This window comes from Pelobates fuscus, chromosome 3 (assembly GCF_036172605.1).
Source record: "Pelobates fuscus isolate aPelFus1 chromosome 3, aPelFus1.pri, whole genome shotgun sequence".
Lineage (NCBI taxonomy): Eukaryota > Metazoa > Chordata > Amphibia > Anura > Pelobatidae > Pelobates > Pelobates fuscus.
The window spans coordinates 312,842,732-312,858,945 of record NC_086319.1 but is presented as its reverse complement, the minus strand read 5'-3'; positions in this window follow the sequence as shown (position 1 = coordinate 312,858,945).

Genomic DNA, 16,214 nt, shown 5'->3' with positions numbered 1-16,214 from the left:
TGCGGCTGGCAGGAATTTAATAGTTCTACATAGTCCATCTACAGCTCTCGTTCCATGGCAGCGAAACGGCGGAGGTCTTCTCCCAGTCCAATAGATCTTGGGCCCTGTATCATCTCACCTCGGTAATGAAAGATAGCCCAGTACCGTGACTCTGCTGGACTGCCGAAGTCGACATCCTCCACTAAGGCTTTCCACAACAGGCCAGGGCTTGTGTAGTTCTCCCCCTCTGGCTGGATGCCCTCTGCCCTCCACGTCTCTGGCTGGACAGTGCACCACCACAGTGCCTGGTATGAGGTGTCCAGGCTCAGTTCCCTTTCCACGAGGTACTCGAGTTGTCTTACCCGCTGCCCTCCAGGTTGATCTCCCAGAAGTGGCATCCGCCAGGCCATTTGTTCCTCCAACTGGTATGCGACACCAGGAAGGCGCTGCTGCCGTTGATACTGGACTTCCTCCAGGGCATCGTACCATAATTCTTTCCGGGCATTATCTCTCCATTCTAATTCACTCTCTTCCTCAGGTGTGTGTGTTGCCCAGGGGTCTACGAACCCCATTTTCCCAAATCTTTGTGTAGACAGGGACGCTGTAGGCACACTAGCGTCGCCCTCAATTTGTAAATCCAAACGTACTGTGTCTCCGAGCTGCTTTACCTCGCACTAGGACGCCATCCCACCGCTTGCCACCAATGTAACGGATCACCTGGCACCCCGACTTGGTACCTCCGTTAATGGATGCTCCTAGTGCTTCCTGAGGACTCCAAGCACTCTGGCAGACACCATAATCACCGAATCCGAGAAACCTTTAAATTCTCCCAAGCGTATGAATGCTGTAGACCATTGAATAGGAACCATACGAATAGGCTTGTACTCCTAGCAGTCAACTGGAACAGCATACAATAAATCCTTCCCCCAATAATGAGACGACACATCACTTTGAGGGTAAAACAGGAACTCTGGACTGGCTCATCCAGCCTGGCTTTTATTTCCAACTCACACATACAGGCCACACCCAGGGGGAGGCATAAAAGAACCAATGACATAGATGTTACCTCCCACACATCCCCTCCCCTTAGTGTGACACATAATCCCATTATGCATACAGTGTAAAATATACTTTTACACAACTTTCATAACTTTAAAACCATACATCACATTCACATAAAAATACATATCCACAATCAATCCATTCAGGGGAACAACATATTAAAAAATGGCATGAATCCGACCAGGGGTTTAAAAAGTTACTAAAAGTATCTTTTGTTCCTTTCTGGCTGGCAGAAAAACATCCCCACAATGCACCCTGGTTTCCTCCCTTCTGCCCTGGAGTTAATTGGAGAAGTAATCCAATTACCCAGGACTAAAGGCAGACTCCATTAACCACATGGTTGCAAAACGACATAAAACACTTTAAAATACATAAAGTCACATTTACACATAACACACAGACATTTCACCTATCCCCAGATAGCTGGGATCTGCACGCACAAAACTACCGAATAGCGCGCAGATCCTACTCACACAGTACAATTGCCATGGAGCTAAAGTCTTTCCCATAGTCTTTCATTATATGAATAGGCTCCATGGTATGGCTATCTGGGGTATCACATTCCCATAAAGTCTGGTCCATAGTCCAAAGGCAAGAGGCGGGCAATCAGCCCCCTCCAAGGACACGTGGCGAGGTCGGTTTCGCCACACTACTCATAATACATGAGATATAATGGAATGAGACAATGGATTTTAGTCAAAGTAATAGATATTTGTTCTAAATATTTATTGTTGTTGAAAGTCATTCACATAAGTGAAAAAAGGTGAAAAAATGAAAACAGGATTGCACGCATAAAAAAAGAATGAACACAATAATCTTTCGTTTTGAAGATTTGGAAGTACCAGTAGTAGTTAACCCCTTCCCGCCGTTACGACGTACCATGCCGTCACGCATTAAATGGGCTTTAAAGCCGTTGCGACGGCATGGTACGCCGTAACGGCTTGCAGCCCCAGGAGGTATGATTTACTTACCTCCGCCGCGATCCTCTTCTGGGGGACTGCCTGACAGCCCAGGCAGCCCCCTTCCGGCAAATGAGGCCCCCGGGGGCCATGTGATCGCTCTCAAAGAGCGATCACATGGCCCCCTATAGCTGGCTATGGATCTGCCAGCAGGGGGACTGTTTGAAATATCAGACAGTCCCCCTGCTGGTAGGAGGTGTAAAAAAAATAAATTAGACATGTGTAAAAATAAAATAAATATAATTTTATATATATATATAATATGTATATATATTATATATATTATATATACATATTATATATATATGTAACGTCATACAAAGTGTATTTTAATATTAATATAAGTATATATATTAATATTAAAATACACTTAGAATTTTGTTACATATATATAATATGTATATATATTATATATATATAATAGATGTACATATATATATTATATATAAATACGTATAATTAAAATAATAAATAAATAAAATAATAAAATAAATAAATAAAATATTGAAACAAAATTTAATATAAATTATATATGCATATGTAATTTCATTCTAACTGTATTTTGTTATTAATATATATATATCGGTAACAAAATACACTTAGAATGACATTCTATATATATCTATCTATATATAAAATACAAATAACCGCAAATATATATATATAGATAAATACATATAATTACATAAAAAATTACATTAGTATACACGTAGAATTTAAATACCTTTAAATGCATATATATTAAAATTCTACGTGTATATTTAAATAATCTTTTAACGTAATTATGTGATTTGATTAATTAAAATTTGATTGACATGCCTGACAACACAGGGAGAAAGTGCAGAGAATTTAATTCGCAAGCACTATATTTGACCCTGTAACTCTCCAAGACAACATAAAACCTGTACATAGGGGGTACTGTTATACTCGGGAGACTTCGCTGAACTCAAATATTAGTGTTTCAAACTGGTAAATTGTATTACAACAATGATATTTTAAGTAAAAGTGACTTTTTTCGCACTTTTTACAAGCGAACTGCACTTTTATGGTCTATATTATTGTTGTAATATGTTTTACTGTTTTAAAACACTAATATTTGTGTTTAGTGAAGTCTCCTGAGAATAACAGTACCCCCCATGTACAGGTTTTATGGTGTTTTGGAAAGTTAGAGAGTCACATATAAGGCTTGCATTTCATTTTTCTCACCTTGAAATTTGCCAGATTGGTTATGTTGCCTTTGAGAGCGTATGGTAGCCCAGGAATGAGAATTACCCCCATGATGGCATACCATTTGCAAAAGTAGACAACCCGAGGTATTGCAAGTGGGGTATGTCCAGTCTTTCTTAGTAGCCACTTAATCACAAACACTGGCCAAATATTCGTTTTTTGCTTTTTTCACACAAAAACAAATATGAACGCTAACTTTGGCCAGTGTTTGTGACTAAGTGGCTACTAAAAAAGACTAAACATACCCCACTTTCAATACCTTGGCTTGTCTACTTTTTCAAATGCTATGTCATCATGGAGGTAATTCTCATTCCTGGCTACCACACCGTCTCAAAGGTAACATTACTAATCTGGAAAATTTCAATTTAAAAATGGAATGTTCTATATTTGACCCTGTAACTTTCCAAAACAACATAAAACCTGTTAATGGGGGATACTGTTGTACTCGTGAGACATCGCTGATTACAAATATGTGCATTTATTTGCAGTAAAACCTAACAGTATTATGACATTCACAGTTAAAATGTCAGACGGAAATGCAAATTTAAAAAAAAATCTTATTTTCTCACATTTTTTTCAATTTTGTTCATAATAAATTATGTTCCATATATGAATAGTGAATGATAGATTAAAGCCCTGTTTCTCCTGAACAAAATGATATATAATAAGTGTGGGTGCATATAATTTGAAAGAGGGGAACTACGGTTGAACAGACATATAGCACAAATTCCAGTTTTTGTTTACGTTTTGTTTTGATCAGAACGTGTACTATTGACTCCGTCCTGAAGGGGTTAAATCATTAAGAATGCATGTAGAAATTATGAGTTAATTAATACATATTAGGAACTATATTTTTCCCAAATGTAAATTCTGAAACCATTCATGAAAATTCATGAAACCATACTCCACTAAGCTTATTTTATAAAACAAACAAAAAGGGTATTTGGACTATGTAGATGTAGTTGCTACATAGACAGAGGTAAGATATATACCAATTTCTATACATGGCCTCCTGACAATTTACATATACTGTTCATACTTTACAGAATAAGAGTATGATTTTTCCTTTAGATTTTATTTTGTATCCCTTATATTGCATTTTTTTTCAGTATTATTATTATTATTATTATTATTATTATTATTATTATTATTATTATTATTATTATTATTATTTTCTAAGTTATTAGCACAGATGTAGAAATACAATTTCCTAATCAAACATGGCAGCATTAACTAACGGGTATCTCTTCTACACCCTGCAGAAAGGACATAAACAGAACAGTGAAATTAATATTAATAGTAATGCCCACTCTTTATCAATCAGTCTTATTTCTCCATCATTCTACCACATCATTTCAGTTAATTTTCAGACAAGGAATATGTGGTGTTTGATATTAGGCTATTACATGTCTTACATTCATGTATAGTTCTGCTGTTCATATAACTATGAGTAAACTTCTCATATGGTAAGATGCAAAAAGGCAGAGAGAATTCTGCCTACAACAAAGCATATTTTTTCAGGAAAGGGGAATTTTGAGAGGCAAGCAATCCGATGACCATAGTAAATCTATACTCTCATCATCTTCCTTTTGAGCCTTCATCTGAAAGGAAACTGAACATGAAAAGAGAATTGTGCCTTTAGATTTGACTGAGGAATTATTGCTATAGTACCCGATGGGAAAATAGTGGTCTGAGCATAGGCATACAAAAGTGAGTCTCCTGTATAAAACCTACTGGGGCTACTAAGGCTTTAAAATATCTCAAGGCTTTGTTCTATTTTAAGGTTCATTAAGCCCTTTAGCATTAATTGAAATAATACTGAACTTAGCCATATTGGGGCATAGATGGGCTTGGCAAACTAAAGTCTATCATCTCAGTAAGGCAGTGATAAGCAATAAGTGGCAGTGATGAGAATAAACTAGAATCAAACAATGTACAGAGAAAACAATAGAACAGCATTAACCTCAGGTGTAGTAAAAAAGATGAAAAGAAATATGCTATCGTAGTATATCTACACGTGTTCAGGGGTTTATAGTTATATAACGCAACATCAGTTTACAAGGAGGCAGATTGCAAAGGTCTGCAGGCTAGAAGTGGAGAAATAATTAAGTAAAAATATGGAATCAAGTTTAGAACATTTGAGAAGGTAGTCATCTACCCAACACAGGAAGATAAAACTGTATGCATCGTAAACACCTAAGGCAGTTTGATAAGAACCAAGTGCTACATATAAAGGGGGGCCTAATTTGATAATGTAACACATCTAACATAGAAAAAGTAGGAACAACCTATGTACATTTTGACAAATTTTATGCAATTCAGTCATTTGGATGCTTACGAATGTCCGAAGTTCGAATTTACAAATTGCCGAAGTGCAGAAGTCCCGAATTGCCAAAGTTCCAAAGTGGGTTAGGGTTAGGGGTTAGGGTTTAGGGTTCACTCCTGCACCTACACCAGCACCTTTCTGGTGCACCGAACCCTTGTGCCATGGGTGCAACCAACCCTCAGCCAACTCGGGCATAAAAACTATTGCACAAACCATACCAGAGGGAGCTGGGAATGCCCATCACCTCAGCCAGCTCAGGCCACAGCCCACTGCTACCAGCAAGAGTTTCACCCAGAGGAACACTGTATGATGGTCCTACATGAGGGGAAGCCGGTTGATACTGGAAACAGAAATATCTCACAGGTAAAACACAGAAATACATGAAAAAAGGAATATATAATGTCGGTATGGAATTTGTATGGATAAATTATATAAATAAAAGGTGAATCCCAAATGACAACTCACATAATGTAGAGTCAAAAATCACTTGACTATAGGCTGTTGCCCAAAAAAGTTCAAGAGAAAAGTAGGCAGTGGTCGTCTGCATATAAATGATAATGGAAGCCAAATGAGCTGATGAGTTTACAAAGGGAGGCAGTATAGATAGTAGGGGATCAAGGACAGATACTCGATAACTGTGTAATCCGAACAGAGGATTCTCTTGACATATGTATGTATATGTACCAGTTATGTGATTTTACAGAAGGGCTATCTATTTAGGCTATTGTATTTAGGTATGATCTTTCCCGGGGTTTGCTAGGTCAGGTAGATGGACTTGAGTTCCATATACTCAACGATAAAGTATCGCTGCCTACGTTTGGCAGACAAAAGGGACACCCTTTCCTGAAGCACGTGTTTTCGGTTATATGAATGGCGGCCACCCAGAAAGAGCACTTAAGTCTGTGGTTATTTTGTAGTTAATGAGCAGATGGTAATGTATAACAGAAATATTAAGGTAAAATAAGTAGTAACAACTCACATAAATTGAGCCCATTAATCCTGGATCTTAGATATGTAACAGTGTGCAATGGATAGCACCACTTTTGGTAAATAGCAGCAAACTTCAGGTAACTGGATCAATTTTGAGAGTGAGAGAACTTTTTTCAATTGGTATAAAAATGCCCATTGGCTGTACACATAAAAGAAAGTAAAAGACAATAAAATCAAAGTCATGTTTGATCTTAGTGAGTCTCCAATACACATTTCACTGCATTCATGACCTTCCTCAGAACTTAAAGGTTTCATGATGTCACACGTTGAGCCTTTGTGTAAGCACGTCTAATGGGCGGGTTCCTCCTTGAGTTTGAGAGCTAGGAAACTCTGTAGATGCCTTCTATGGGTGTGTATAAGTCAATTGCAATATATATATATCCACCAGCTCATTGCCATGGTAATAGGTATAAACAAAAACAAAAGGAATGAATCAGTATCACAATTTAGAAGCAATAGCAATAAATACAAATTTGATCAGTATGGTGTACACATGGAACACATAGCTTTAATCTATTTTGTAATGTACAATAGAGATGTCGCGAACATAAAATTTTCCGTTCACGAATGGCGAACGCAAATTTCCGCAAATGTTTTCGAACGGGCGAACCGGGCGAACTGCCATAGACTTCAATAGGCAGGCGAATTTTAAAACCCACATTGACTCTTTCTGGCCACAATAGTGATGGAAAAGTTGTTTCAAGGGGACTAACACCTGGACTGTGGCATGCCGGAGGGGGATCCATGGCAAAACTCCCATGGAAAAGTGTAATCCCTGTTACGTCTCCTATCAGGGGACATGTATATGGCATCAATTTTAGGAACCGGGAGATGGAAAAAGATGCTTGGTTGGTCCTCCTACTTCAAATTTGGGGCACTGCGCGTGCAATCTAATGTGCCACCAGATAGGAGTGGTGTGTTAAATAGTACTATTCTTATCAATTTAATCCCTGTTACGTCCCCCTCATCAGGCCTTTTTTAGTCGAATGTATTGCCCACTGTCAGTCCCTTCAGGATCCATCCCTCATTCATCTTAATAAAGGTGAGATAATCTAGACTTTTTTGACCTAGGTGACTTCTCTTCTGAGTGACAATACCTCCTGCTACACTGAAGGTCCTTTCTGACAGGTCACTTGAAGCGGGGCAGGCCAGAAGTTCTATCGCAAATTGGGATAGCTCAGGCCACAGGTCAAGCCTGCATACCCAATAGTCAAGGGGTTCATCGCTCCTCAGAGTGTCGATATCTGCAGTTAAGGCGAGGTAGTCTGCTACCTGTCGGTCGAGTCATTCTCTGAGGGTGGACCCCGAAGGGCTGTGGCGATGCGTAGGACTTTAAAAGCTCCACATGTCCTCCATCAACAACACGTCAGTGATCTCACTAGAGGTATGTTCTTCCCCCCAGCCACGTACAACACCACTGGAACCAGATAGGTGACAACGAGCACCCTGGAATGCCTGTTGTGGTTGGTCTTCCTCCTCCTCCTCTTCCTCACAATCCTCTTTCAGCATTGTCGCAGGTCCAGCAAGCGATGCTGATAAGGCTGTTTCTGGTGGTGATGGTGACCACAACTCTTCCTCTTCACACTCATCTACGGCCTGATCCAGCACTCTTCGCAGGGCACGCTCCAGGAAGAAAACAAATGGTATGATGTCGCTGATGGTGCCTTCGGTGCGACTGACTAGGTTTGTCACCTCCTCAAAAGGACGCATGAGCCTACAGGCATTGCGCATGAGCATCCAGTAACGTGGCAAAAAAATTCCCAGCTCTGCAGAGGCTGTCCTAGCACCCCGGTCATACAAATAGTCGTTAACGGCTTTTTCTTGTTGGAGTCGGCAGTCGAACATTAGGAGTGTTGGGTGCTGGGTACTTATGCACAAAGCATTGTACGATCAGATTACACACATGTGCCATGCACGGCACATGTGTCAACTTGCCCAAATTCAATGCCGCGAACAAATTTCTTCCGTTGTCACAAACCACTTTGCCGATCTCCAGTTGGTGCGGAGTCAGCCACTGATCCACCTGTGCGTTCAGGGCGGACAGGAGTGCTGGTCCGGTGTGACTCTTTGCTTTCAGGCAAGTCAACCCCAAGATGGTGTGATACTGCCATATCCGGGATGTGGAATAGTACCTGGGGAGCTGGGGGGGTGCCGTTGATGTGGAGCAAGACGCAGCAGCACAAGAGGACTCAGCCGAGGAGGTTATGGAAGAAGATGGAGTAGGAGGAGTAGAGGAGGTGGCAGCAGGCCTGCCTGCAAGTCGTGGCGGTGTCACCAACTCCTCTGCAGAACCACGCATTCCATGCTTGGCAGCCGTCAGCAGGTTTACCCAATGCGCAGTGTAGGTGATATACCTGCCCTGACCATGCTTTGCAGACCAGGTATCAGTGGTCAGATGGACCCTTGCCCCAACACTGTGTGCCAGACATGCCATTACTTCCTTTTGCACAATCGAGTACAGGTTGGGGATTGCCTTTTGTGCAAATAAATTTCGGCCGGGTACCTTCCACTGCGGTGTCCCAATAGCTACAAATTTTTGGAACGCCTCAGACTCCACCAGCTTGTATGGTAAAAGCTGGCGAGCTAAGAGTTCAGACAAGCCAGCTGTCAGATGCCGGGCAAGGGGGTGACTTTGTGACATTGGCTTCTTACACTCAAACATGTCCTTGACAGACACCTGACTGTGGGCAGATGAGCAGGAACTGCTCAAGGCGAGAGACGTTGTGGCGGATGGTTGAGAGGGGGCAAGGAGGACAGCAGTGGTTGACGTGGCTGAAGATGCTGGACCAGGAGGAGGATGGCGGCTTTGAGTTTGTGTGCTGCTTGTACTCATGTGTTGATCCCATAGGTGTTTGTGATGTGCGATCATGTGCCTTCGCAAAGCAGTTTTACCTAGGTGGGTGTTGGATTTCCCACGACTCAGTTTCTTTTGGCACAGGTTGCAAATGGCATCACTGTTTTCAGAGGCAGACACACAAAAAAAATGCCACACTGCTGAACTCTGCAATGACAGCATTCTGGTGGTGGCAACAGCATGTGTTGATTGGCATGCTGTCTGGCTGACCCCGGGTGCCGATGCATGCTGTCTGACTGTGCCACTAGCTCCTTACGACGACCTCCCCCTGCTTCCAACTTGTCTCCTCCTCCTCTCTGTCTCCCCATCTGAACTTTCCCCCTGTTCTTCTTCTCTTTTAGCGGGCACCCACGTGACATCCACGGACGCATCGTCATCATCAACCGCTTCACTTGTATCTGACAACTCAGCAAAGGAAGCAGCAGCGGGTACAACATCATCATCATCACACCGTACGTCCATGTGTGTAATGCTGCCTGACTGAGACATATCCCTGTTATCTACATCCTCTGGCAATAATGGTTGCGCATCACTCATTTCTTCCAACTGATGTGTAAATAACTCCTCTGACAGATCAAGTGAAGCGGCTGTGGTGCTAGTGTTGGTGGTGGCGGCAGGGGGGTGAGTGGTAACTTGAGAGGTGCCCGAAGCTAAGCTGGAGGAGGATGGTGCGTCAAGGTTCCGAGCGGAAGCTGTAGAAAATTGGGTGTCCTGTGTTAGCCAGTCAACTATGTCCTCAGAACTTTTCGAGTTTAGGGTATGTGGCCTCTGAACACTGGGCATTATTCTAGGGCCAAAGGGAATCACAGCACCATGACCACGATGGCCCCTCCGGGGTGGCCTGCCTCTGCCTGTCATTTTTTTTTAGATTAGTGGTACTATGCGTGCAAGCTACTGTGACAACAGATATGAATGGCACTGTGCACTGGCAGAAGTTGGCAGAGTAGACGCTGTAGGCCTGACACACACGCTTGCAGACAACTAACTGCTATTCAATCTATTACAGTCAAATTTTTATTTTTTTTCTAAATGTACAATACTGTTACACCAGATATGAGTTGCACTGGTGTGACACTGTGCCCTGGCAGGCCCTGAAACACACACGTGTGAAGGAAACTGACTGCTATTATTTCACAGTCAAATTTCTAGTTTTTTTTTTTTAATGTACACTACTGTTACACCAGATATGAGTTGCACTGGTGTGACACTGTGCCCTGGCTGGCCCTGAAACGCACACGCGTGAAGGAAACTGACTGCTATTATTTCACAGTCAAAAAAGTGGGTTTTTTTTGTTTGTTTTTTAATGTACACTACTGTTACACCAGATATGAGTTGCACTGGTGTGACACTGTGCCCTGGCAGGCCCTAAAACGCACACGTGTGAAGGAAACTGCCTGCTATTATTTCACAGTCAAATTTCTATTTTTTTTAATGTACACTACTGTTACACCAGATATGAGTGGTGGCACTGGGCAAGTGGGCACAGGATACGCTGTGAGCCTGACACACACGCTGGCAGGCAGGCAACTGCAATTACATTACACAGGGAAAAAAAAGCAGACTGATGTTCTAGCCCCAAAAAGGGCTTTATGGGGTGCTGTCCTTACAGCAGAGATTAGTTGAGTCCTTCAGGACTGCAGTGGACACTGAATACACTAGCCTAGCTATCGATTTCCCTATTAAATCAGCAGCAGCTACACTGTCCCTCCTCTCACTAAACATGCAGCGTCCGATTGAATCTAAAATGGATGCTGTCCAGGAGGTGGGAGGGTCTGTTGCTGATTGGCTGGAATGTGTCTGCTGACTGTGAGGTACAGGGTCAAAGTTTACTCAATGATGACGAATAGGGGGCGGGCCGAACATCGCATATGTTCGCCCACTGTGGCGAACGCGAACAAGCTATGTTCGCTGGGAACTATTCGCCAGCGAACTATTCGGGACATCTCTAATGTACAATATAGAAAATGTGCAAATGTGTCTAATTAGTTTTAAAATAAAGGCATTTTATTATGATGTAAAGAGTAAAAAGATTTTATGATGGATAATATACGTTATAGTATTCAGAGTCCTTGGAACATGTGTGTATATAAAATGTATACAAAAAAGACAAAAACTAATATCTGAAAGGTAAATCTGCTAGTCTAGTGACTCGATCCCTCTCTGTCCATGGTTCTCCAACCCTCGATTGTCAGCTGAATATTCAGGGAAGAATTATGGAAGTGTAATAACCAGACACACACTCTTTGCTTTCCAAAAATCTTCTAATCATGTATTCAAGATGTTCTATATTTATACAATACTTGTCACGAACATTGGTTACAAAAAGGTTACACGAGATACATAAAAGAGGAAGTAGTTTCTGCTGTTACGTTCAATATTCAAGTAGAGCAAGGACCAGAACCATAACAATAATTATTGCAATATTCTTTAGCCAGTCTAGGATACTGTCAAACTTAAACATATCTGCCCATGGGTGATCAATACCTGAATTCCTCTTCATTTCTATGGACAGGTCTTCCAATTTCTTTATAGCTAGGGTTACTTTACCATTAGGGCCAGTGTTCTCTGAAATATAGGTACAACAAACACCGGAGTCAAGTAATTTACAGAATCCTCCCTTTTCTGCTAAAATCATATCAAGGGCCATTCTATTCTGGAAAGTCATTTGTGAGGTAGCCTGTAATTGTTCAGCAAGACCTTGTAATGCATCTCGTGTGTAATTTACAAATCTTTGCTGATTATAATATATATATAATTAATCCAGTTAACATTCTTGTTAGCTGTTATAATGGGAAAAATTGATTCAAATCCTGCTGCCACCTCGTCTCTAGCTTTAAATTCATTAGGGACCCCTCTTGGAATACCAATGGCATCTAGATATATATATGGGTCAAAACTACCTTGTGGAGATTCCCTTTTCCTTCTTGTGAAATCAGTTACAACCTTAGTTTCAGGGAGAGAGTCGCCAAATATATGGAGGGGCATGATTATTTTGGCTGGGGCACATTCTCCTCTCCAGGGGGTGGGGAGTCTAGAACGTATTTTCATATCTCCACATATCCAATAAACATCTCACAAAACAGATGTAGTAGAAACACATAATGGATACCCAGCAGATATGCCAATACAGAAAACACATTCATTGCACGCAACTACACACTCTGTGTCTCTCCTAGGAAACACAGGTAGACACAATATGAAAACAGTCGTAAACTAACACCTCCAAATCTCCATTCCCATATAGCTATATCAGACCACAACACAGAGCCTCTCTGAGCTGATAGAACTACTACAACTCCAACTACTCTTGGCCAAACACTAGTATTCAACAGCTAATAAAACAGTTATTTGCTAGGTTGTTTGGCTGGCATTCTTATCATTATCACCAGACTGAGACAAACTGATTCAAATATAATTTAAAACAACACAGCAACATATAAATTAAACCACTTTCCAGTTAAGCTGCACACTTCACACATTATCACAATCACCATTTACACAGAATAAACAGTTAACAGCTGTACTCAGAACATATTATTGTAAGGTATACCAATAGTTTTTTTTCTTAATTAACTTCATTACTTTAATCTACTATAGTATTGTATATAAAGAAAGGATCCATTTATATAGCGCGCTCATAACTCAAATATTTGTATGAAACTTCCATTAACTAATCTGAGATGATACTGCATCAACTTAAACCTTCTAGAAATTGAGCAAACATCTGGACCAGATTATACAGACATGGTTTTACCCGAATCTTTCAGAACTCTCAGAGACTTAAAATTTATACTAAACCATGTTAAAAGGCATGGCAAACCTTAGACCGGTCAGTCTCCAAGAGCCTTAGTAACACAGGTAGAAACTTTTGTCCATGATCTCTGATTAAGGCTATATACCACAATTTAAAAGAACACATATAATGTGAGACATAGAAGACACAAAACATATGCAGTAGGCATCTGTAGCAATAAAAAGGTTAGTTTACAGCACAAAATGAAGCATGTGTTGGACCACTGAAAATGTAAATGTTGCTCTCTTATTTACAAACAATAATCATATTTACAGTATGGATCCTTTGCAACAAACACACAGGGCAGAGAAGATGTGCTGATTGGTGTTCTATACAATTAATCCCATATGCGGAATTAACTTTCAATTACTAATGAAGTTACTTTTTGTCTCAGTATAAAAATACTGAGTGTTAAGACACCTTTTGTCTTAATAAGTAAGTCACTGTTTAGTCTACCTTCCCCTCTCACCGTATCAAGTCCTTGTTCGTATACTGTATAATCCACGAACCATAACCAGGGGAAGTAGTAATCTCTCGAGTAACGATATCCACCAACGGCATAAGTTCCCAATAATAGTCCTTGAGCGTAAATAAGAATCCCCCCAATAACGAGACTGAAGCTCCGTGTTGAGGGTCAAAACAAGATCTGAGGACTGGAACATCCAGCCTGCTTTTTATTAGGAAAAGGCACACACAGGGCACTCCCAGGGGGAGGATGAAAATAACCAATTATACACAGGGTAACACCCCCACCTCTCCTCCCCTCAGATAATCACATAACACAATTAAACTGTACAATAATTCACCCCAGTTATGGATGTACCCCAAAACCAGGGGGTACACCCTTGAGTCCAGCACCGCTTGAAAGGTCTTGGTTAGGGGAACACTCTGTCCAAATCTTAGCCCATTCGGTTAAGGGGTTCGGGAGTTATGGACGATTGAAGTTTTGACCGACTGCACGGATCTTCTAGCCGAAAAGAGTTCCACAAGTTTCGGCCCTGCAGTCGGTCTCCGTTCACCGGTTAAAATCACACGAAATCCTTATCATCCACAACTGTCTCCGAGTTCGCTGGATTCCCCATAGCTGATTACAAGTAACTACCGAATGGCTCGTCGTTCGGTTGCTCCAACACGAACTTCTGGGTGTATGGAGGTCTCAGCGGTGTTCGCCTGTTTGGGTATCCGTTTTTAGTTCCACGCGTTCACAGGCAAACACCGCTGTTCGTACACAAGATGGCCGCGAACACGTGCAACAGTCCCAAAATGGCGGCCACCCATATGTTAGACAGGGAGTTCGTGCGAAACGAGGCGAACGGCTGGAAAACAGGCTGGAACGGTAAAACATACTTTATAACATCCCAAATCAGTCCTTTAGACGGATGGCCTAAAATAGCCGAATCCACAAAAGTACTAGACAGACGGATGGTTCCGTCACACTGAGCTTATCATGCAAACAATGCAACACATCCCACTCTCATAGAAAGTGTAGTGGGCTTATGGTATTAAAGTAACAATCATACCAGGCACACAGATCCCATGTAAAATAACTTACAATAAAACAGAGTAATACGCTTATACTTCTATGTGACATAAAGAATAAAGCAAAAAGAGTTTAACTATTTCATATCCTTACAGTCAGCACTAATGATTATAAACCTTATTTAAGCATACAATTCATATGAACAAGAAAAGTTAACTACTTCATATTCTTACATGGTTATTTCCCATTCCTAGGACAAATCTTTCAAACACTTATTCACACTCACAACTACCACAAGATTTAACTAATGACAATTAGAGGGTGGACAAGGTGAACCTATTTGTGTACACTTTTTCTTTTATCCTAGTATATTCACTTATATACTAAATCCTTTGTCTATTCACTTATAGACACCTTAGTCTATTACTGTCTAGTTCTCTTACTAGACCTATCTAGTTCACTTACTAGAAATATATACTATTACTGTCTAGTTCTCTTACTAGACCTATCTAGTTCACTTACTAGAAATATATATATCCTGTCTAGTTCCCTTACTAGACTATTTAACGGGACCTTACGTAAACTGAGTCACATGAAACACATATACTAAATAACCTTTCCTAAAATGATGTAGGCTTACAAAACCATGGGGATCATAGATTCAGGCCGTCAAGATAGACACAAGGAATTACTACTCACCTCAATGGTTTGGCTACAATCCCACTTACTGACACCAAGCTGAAAGATAAATCTGCTAGTCTAGTGACTCGATCCTTCTCTGTCCACGGTTCTCCAACCCTCGATTGTCAGCTGAATATTCAGGGAAGAATTATGGAAGCATAATAAAGCGTATAGTTTGTGACTTCCTTTCAGTTATGTTTTGTAAGCGGTTCTGCAAAAGGGCTTGCTACTACATTTACAAAATAATTCAATTTATACAATACTGACAGATTAATGTTTAATATTCCTTCAATATCTAGAAATTGATTTAAATAAAAGACATAGTTACATAGTTACATAGCTGAAAAGAGACTTGCGTCCATCAAGTTCAGCCTTCCTCACATATGTTTTTGCTGTTGATCCAAAAGAACGCCAAAAACCCAGTCTGAAGCGCTTCTAATTTTGCAACAAACTAGGAAAAAATTATTTCTTGACCTATTACCCCACTAATTAGACATTATATCCCTGTATGTTATGTTTTTGGAAGTATTTATCCAATTGCTTTTTAAACATCAAGTACTGCAACTGGTTTGATTATTTTAAAAGGCATCAAATACTACAACTATTGTGATTGTGATCAACAATCGGTGTTAAAGTCGAAAGGTCTCATAGCGTTAAGCTTAAAAATCTATTTCATTTAATTTTTTTCGTAGCTTGATAATTAAATTGCCCCCTCTTTAATATTTTGTCTATGGGAAGAAATTAAAGATCTCTTGGATTTGAATTATGTTTGAATTATGTAATTTTAAAATCCATGTAGACACTTTTCAAACTTGTTCTAGATATTCCTTCAGTGTTCCTCTATTCTAACATGTAGGGGTCTA